Source organism: Nicotiana tomentosiformis, chromosome 1 (assembly GCF_000390325.3).
Source record: "Nicotiana tomentosiformis chromosome 1, ASM39032v3, whole genome shotgun sequence".
NCBI classification, from domain to species: domain Eukaryota; kingdom Viridiplantae; phylum Streptophyta; class Magnoliopsida; order Solanales; family Solanaceae; genus Nicotiana; species Nicotiana tomentosiformis.
In genome coordinates this window covers 70,094,595-70,102,526 of record NC_090812.1, presented here as the reverse complement: position 1 = coordinate 70,102,526, position 7,932 = coordinate 70,094,595, and the positions used below count along the sequence as shown (strand labels likewise).

General features: G+C 35.8%; 1 long non-coding RNA gene across 1 annotated transcript; it reads right to left on the bottom strand.

Moving 5' to 3' along the window:
- Nucleotides 1-2,935: 2,935 nt before the first annotated feature.
- LOC138898467 (uncharacterized) lies at nt 2,936-7,702 on the bottom strand. Its single transcript, XR_011410831.1, has 3 exons — nt 7,329-7,702; nt 4,191-4,258; nt 2,936-3,180 (listed from the first exon to the last, which is right to left on the bottom strand). It is a non-coding gene; the product is annotated as an uncharacterized lncRNA (long non-coding RNA).
- Nucleotides 7,703-7,932: the final 230 nt, after the last annotated feature.

Genomic DNA, 7,932 nt, shown 5'->3' with positions numbered 1-7,932 from the left:
GGATTGAAAGAGAGATTTTCAGGGGGTAAGTATTCATTGGACCCAATATCTGAGAAACATTGCTGCCAAATTGGAAGCATGTCTTGTTTTACAGACAAAGATCTGAGTAATCTCTTTGACAGTGGCTATGCTTTGAGTATGAGTTATTACCCCTATCTATATTGGTGACCACTTCCAAATCCCACTACCCCTCTTATATCATAATATATTTTCTTACCGTGTCATTGTTATTGGACCATGTAACAAATTATTATCATACTAGTTAACTCACTGATCTAAGGAAAAGCTGTGGAAAACGAGAGGGGCTGCTCAGATGGTCAGCATTCCTCCCCCATCCCTACAATTCTAGACTTGTGGATTCGAGTTACCAAATAAGCAATAGCTATGTCGTGCTGTCTTTTTGGAAGAACTAAATTAGTGGACTCTCAACTAACACTTTTTCATTATATCTCTTCGAAGAACACTTCGCGAATGATTTAAGTCACATTGTATGCTCGTCCTCCTAAAGATTTGAGTTTGATTTATTTGTCGCCAAAGACAGGACTTACATTGTTAATTATGTCCTACTATGACCTTGTAGCTGATTGCACGCAAAAAAAAAAGTGAATCAAAAATGTTTTAAATTAACTCACAAGAGTTGAAGTCATATAAGACCCTTATAAAACAAACTTACAGGTAAACTGTTTCTTGCTTCTTTTGTTATGCCTAAACGGTAAAAGCGTTTTTTTATCCTTGCAAAATATTACTATTACTACTATTTGAAAAGCCAAAAGTATCTATCTTGCCGGTGGCGTAAAGTTAAAGACATAGCGATCGACTGAAGAATAAAGATGAAAATGATGGTGACAATACGAAGACCCTGTCAATCTTAGAATATTTTCCATAGTAAGGTAAAAAATACAAACAAGAATTTAAAGTTGGAATGATAAGATTTCCAGAAATTGTTACCTACAGAAAATAATATTCCATTTCCATATACCTAATATGGTACATATCGAAATTTCGTGCCCGTGAACACTGTCCTTTTGTACCATGATATAAGAACCTCACTTAATTTTCTATGTACCTTCAATCAACTTTGAAAGCTTCTTTTCTGTAATTTTACCTAGCATTTTTTTGGAGGCTTTGCAATCTTCAATTTTTTTTAGGGTTTTCTAAGGGATAGATAGTCCAGTGCAAAGAGTCCACTATTAGAATGCAGTGTAACATGTTCCAGTCTCAGTGTATTCCTAGTCATTATCATTATTTAATTACATGTAAAAATGATCACATTTAAGTGAGTATTTTTGTTGGGCTTCACTCATAAGGTATCGTGAATTTACTTACTCGATTGATTCGGATTCGCGTCACGGAAAGTCCACTATAAGGGGACTGGGAGCTCCCTGCCGAAAGTATCTCATTTCCAAAGCATGAACCGGAAACCTCTAACCGCTCTTTACATGCATAAGGTAGGGGTAAGATCTGCGTAAACATTACCTTTTCGAGACCCTCTTTGTGAGAATAACTGAGTGTATTATTGTTGTTGAACTGGAGACCTCTAATTAAGAGCGAATAAATCTTTATCATTCCACCATATCGTTCGGTGATGTATATTTGATTAAGTGGGGGTGCCCAAAGACTTGAATTCAGCCCAAACTAATATGTTAGACATGTAGCCTTAAACATAGTACTGCCGTAGCCCATAAGATCTGGGCTTACTAGTTCTTGGGCTTTCTTCTCATCTCCTTATCAACTCTCTCAGATCTTCATGTAAAAATAGCACGGGCTAGCCAGTTTCTGGATTGGTAATTTAAAAATAATCAGCGTTTGAAAAATTATTAAAAAATAACCACTATTTTACTGCAATACGGACCAGTCCAGCATAATATACTAGAGATTAGTGCACTTGTGTATGAACTTCCAGCATATTATGCTTGAACTCCAACACGCGGAAAGTTCCAGCATAATATACTGGAGATTGGAGCACCTGTGTATGAACTTCCAGCATATTATGTTGGACCGGTATATTATACTGGAACTCCAGTATATTATGCTGGAGTTCCAGTATATTATATTGGAATTACAGTATATTATGCTGGAATATTTTTCGGATTTTGAATAGTGTTTTCGTTCAGATTTATCTTTACATGAAAAATGGCTAAATTTCGATTACTTTTGAAACTTTGGCTATTTTTCAATTACCACTTGTAAATCTGACTATTTTTGAATTTCTCCCGATGTTCATAGCATGCCCTAAAGAAAATTTGCTACTTTTGTAGAAAACCTAAATGGTTATAGCCAATGCTAGCACAGGTCCAACATTTATATTTTAAAGTGATTAGTTTTTCAGTGATTTGAAACGTCATTAGGATATAAAGTATGCCAATGCTGTAATTGCAGAAAATACAATTGAATGCAAGCACTAATTTTTGCATTTTAAGCTTTGATATTACAAATGATTAAATCATATTATCAGTTGAGTATACCGATTCCCGTACTGACTAAGAATTGGACAGAAAAAAGAGAAAAGAGCCAATGTACTCAGCAAACTCTCCTCATAAGGAAAGCCTTGACAAAACTGCTAGTTTGGCATGTCACAATATCCCCAATATTCAGCATTATCCTGTCACTGTCAAACGATATAAAAATGGAATTTTTTTGTCATTCTCTTGTTACTTACAATAGCAACGAATGAAAGCCGAATCAAAGAGACATACATTATCTTGGAGACACGGGGTTTCTGGAGGAAAGACATCAATATTCTACCAAGTAAAAACGTCTATTTATTTATTTTGTCCACAATTTGTAGCAACTTTCGAACAAAGAAAAATTGAACACGTTGTTGTCACGACCTAAAATCCTAACCTATCTTGATGACACCTATCTCAATACTAGACAAGTCGATAACCTCAATAAATCACAATAATCTCTTAAGTTTGAAAATATAATACTTGAATTCCATAGAAAACCTCACAATTTTAGATACAAAACACTCCCAAAATCTGGTGCCATTGAGTACATGAGTATCTAAATGATAACAAAGTATGACTGCTAAAAACACTGTCTAACAATATAGAACAATACAAAAAAAACTGAAAGGAAAGAGAGTCATGATCTGCGAACGCCAAACAGCTACCTCGATAATCTCCAACAGATAAAACTCCGAGAACTAGCAACCGCCGTGTCCAGAAGTACCTGGATCTGCATACGAGGTGTAGTATGATTACAACCAACTCAGCAAGTAACAATACTACATAAAGAGCTGAAGATAGTGACGAGCTTCACAGTTGAGTGCAATTACAATAATTTTCAACATAAGATTTAGGTATGCTTTCATGTTCAACATTTAATACTCAACAGTAATTTCATATCAAGTTCGACTGAAAAAGAAGATAATATCTTTCAGAAATTTCCAACACAGTGATATATGACAATCAAATGCATCCTCTCAGGACCACATTCACTCAGCCATTTCATTCACTCATCACTCGTACTCAGTAGGTACCTACGCTCTCTGGGGGTGTGTCCAGACTCCGGAGGGGCTCCTATAGCCCAAGCACTATAATCTGTACGGACAACTCACGTGCTATAATATCAATAGCTGGATCTGCACGGACAACTCACGTGCTATAGTATAATATCTGGATCCGCACGGATAACTCACGTGTTGCACGGACAACTCACGTGCTATAGTATAATATCTGAATCCGCACGGACAACTCATATGCTGCACAGACAACTCACGTGTTATAGTATAATATCTCACAATCAGGCCCTCGGCCTCACTCGGTCATAAATCTCTCCAGACTCTCGGGCTCTTAATAATCATGAAAAACAACCCAAACAACAATGATATGATGCATCAATAATGGACAATAGAGACTGAGATAAAATAAATAAGTAAACTGTGAATGAGTACAAAACAACAACTTAGCTGATAGTTCAACATGTACACGACTTTTGTGGGTCCCTACAGTGCCAACACATAATCTAAACATGATTTGTGGTTCAATTTCTCTATTACATAGAAAATGTACAGATAACAATAAATTATTCAACTACATAGTTCCATGAAATTTGACCAAGTCACAATTCCTACAGTGCACACCCATACGCCCGTCAGCTAGCATGTGTGTCACCTCAAAACCAATCATATAACACATAATCCAAGGTTTCATACCCTCATGACCAAATTTAAAACTGTTACTTACCTCAATCCGAGCAATTCTTTATTCCAATAAGCCTTTGCCTCGCCAATCGGCCTCTAAACATCTCGAATCTAGTCACAATTAATTCAAATTATAGGAATTAATTCCATATGAAAATATAAATTTTGCAACAAAAATCCGAAATTACGCCCAAAAATCGCCCGTAGGGCCCACGTCTCAGAACCCGACAAAAGTTACAAAATATGAATGCTCATTCAACCACGAGTCCAACCATATAAATTTCACCAAATTCCGACATCAACTCGACCCTCAAATCTTCAATTAGAGTTTTTGAAGAATTCTATCATTTTCAACCCAATATTTACCCATTTGAACTCAACAATCTTTCTACAAACCTTATTAGTACGTGTATGTATAAATAATACTCTTACACCCAAGAATCATATTCTTAATCCCCCATCTTTTACTCCAAACTCGAAATTGAAGAATTGGGGAAAGAAACTCTTACCTCTTTGAAGCCCTAGCAAGATCCTTGTGAAATCTTCAAACCTTGAACAAGAATTGATGGACAAATGACTAGGTCTTCACTTTCTCTCTCTAAAATACTCTCACCTTTCTCTAAAATATGATATGAAACCCTTCAAAATGACCCTCAATAGTATTTTATAAGAATGGTGTCGGATTTATAAAATCAGAAAAATGAAGCTCCGAAATACACTCTGCGGTCGCATATGCGATCGCATAATTGATATGCGGTCTGCATATCGGCCTCAAAAATTTAGTGCCCAAAACTGGGGGTCGCTTGCCTGGGTCTGCGGTAGTTATGCGGTCCGTAGACCTGTTCTGCGGTCGCATAATGCACCGCAGAACTGGTCTGCGGTCGCATAATGCACCGCAGATCTTCCTCCAAGCTACCCCGCCTCTGATTCACTCTGCGACCCTTATGCGGTCCGCAGAGTGATTCTGCGACCGCATAGTGGGCCGCAAAAATGATTTTTTCTGGCAAAAATGTTCCTTTACTCCCAAGTACATTGTTCAACCAAAAAAAGTTCGAGCCGCAGCTTGCAAGCTCGCAGCGAGAATTTCTACAACCTTTGTACTAATTAATCTACCTCGGCACCAGATAACCTTAATTTTCTTAGCAAAAAAATTATTCGGGGTCGTTACACATAAGTCAACATCCGGTCAACCTTTTCAACTTAAGTTCTAATCCTTGGAACTAACTGTTCCAAATCATTTCAAAACTTCACCGGACCCGAACCAATTACCCCGGTAAGTCAAATAACAACCGTAAAGCATAATTTGAACAGTAAATAAGGAAACGGGGTTGTAATACTCAAAACGACTGACTGGGTCGTTACAATTGTGACAGTGACAACAGAGAAATAATGATAAATCAAGATTTTTATAGTTGACGATATTTTCTCAAAATGCAACAAGAAAGAGTATGAATCGGCTAATGAGTCTAGACCAACATTTTCAAAAACCAAATAATCATCAGGACAACCAAAATATAGCTATGACCATAACCAGGCCTCGAAGCACTTGCACAACGTTATTCATCTACTTCCACTTAACATGCATGTTCATTCAGAGGCATCTATAACATGAAGGAGATCTCTCCAATTAAACAATATACAAGAATCAATATTGAGGGAAATCATATTTTATGTCGACAACAAGGACATAAGATTTTTACACCACTTCTAGATAGACGTCTTAGCATATCTGGACTGAGTAATCCATGATCCACCTTTCTCAGACCAGCAAATGCTGGTTCATTAGACTTCTTCTAAGGTAACATTTTAGCACAAAATGTATTTTTGACATGAGAGTACGTAAATAAAGAAGGATCTCTCGCTGATTCTGGTGATAAAAAGATAAAGTAATGAATAAAGGAACTTTACCATAAGAAACAGAAGAAGTAGATCAAAGTATAAAGAATATAACAGCAGAGAGAGGAACTTTTGTAGCTATACAAAAGAAGTAGATTAACATATACTACGTATCTCCACTTGATCTTGTGAAACCAAGAAGAAGAGAAAGCTTAGCTCTTTGAAGCCAATACCATTGTAAGGCCACAAAAGTACCAAAGCATGTTGGAGGCGTATGGAATCTACAACCCCTAATAAGATTCCTCTAAATGTAGACAATATCATCTGAGAAATAATTTTTCAAAGAGATAGGAATTGGTCCACAAAAGACAGCTCTATTGGCAGGCCATACATTTTTTTTAAGTAAATGTATTATTATTAAAACAGACTCAGCACCAAGCTGGTACTGAGACGAAGTAAAACAAAGCTAAATTGGGTTCCTCTAAAGCTGTAAGGAATCCAGAAACTCCTACATTAAGATCGTTAGAAACATCAGCGTTACACCAAACTTTTAAACTATGGATGCATCTATTCTTCAACAACAAAATGTTCTCTTCCTTCTCCTCAAAACACCTTATATTCCTCTTGAGTCAACCATTCCAAAATATACTTAAATGAATGGTCCTCGAAGTCTTATTTTCGACTTCTCAGCTATACATGACATACTTTCATAATATTCTTGTCATTACTCATGTTCATTAGCCTCCTACTATGGCACTATCTTATTACTAATTAATTATTTTGAAGTACAATATCTGTATATACTCGTCTTTGAAATATTTTTAGGAATGCAAAAAAGAAAAAAAAATATTTTCTTTGCAAATTCATCTCGAAGGTGTAATTGCCAAAAGGAGGTAATCCAAACCAGAATAATAAAAACCAATCACGTGATTATTATAACTCTAAACTGCCAAATGGGCGATACTTCCTCTAATAAGCTAACCGTAGGGAAAAAATAAGCAAAGTGTAATGCACCAGCACTATAAATTCCTTAGAACCTCACATACATGTTATCTCATTAGAAACTAAAAAGATACACACTCTTAAGAAATTATTCCCTTTTTTATCTCAACAAAAGCTGGCACAATACAATAAATATGGTATAAACTGAGTAGATTAGATACTTAGGCACTTGTCAAGTCTAATGTAGCTCGCTCTAGTTGAGTAACCTGATTACGTCTGCCTAATCGTGTTTCACGTAAATGATCCATATAAAATAATAAGAACAAATAGTCACAAAAAATATAAAATAATTATAAATGAAACAATGAAATGAACAAGAGTGAAAAAATAACAACAAACTCACCGGCTACAGGGCCGAAGCTAACCGAGGGAAGGGCACATATTCTATATTATTTATGAAGAATAAATCTGCTGCTATTAAAAAAAAAGGATCGGAGTTATGTGAGAACTACAATTGAAAAATCTTCACATCTGTCCATTAAAATGGGGAAAGAATTTGACAGAATAATAAGGACATGATCAAGACATAAATTTTAGTTGTAAAATTCAGAAGTATGAAAAGAACTGAAAGAAATTTCAGACATAATTGAGATAAAGGTTGATCTCAAAAATGAAGAGAACTCAAAAAATTGTTCTTGAAAATGGATGACCTCCATTGTTGGAAATTGGAACAAAAAGATAAAAGAACGATTGTTCTGGAATTGCGTCTAGTGAGCATTGAAAGAATAAGTAAGAAATGCCAAATTTGCCTACCACACTTGACTTTTCTATATAATACTAGATGATGCCAAGCCCGTGTTGAGCACGGGCCCAACGTTATTTTTATGAAGTAGCAGCTTAAAAATAAAATTAAATTACTGTAAACTAAGCAAACTCAAATGAACCTACCAGAGCTTAGCGCTCTCCTTTTTTATTTTATTATTTTATCAGAGTAGAACATTTTCAAG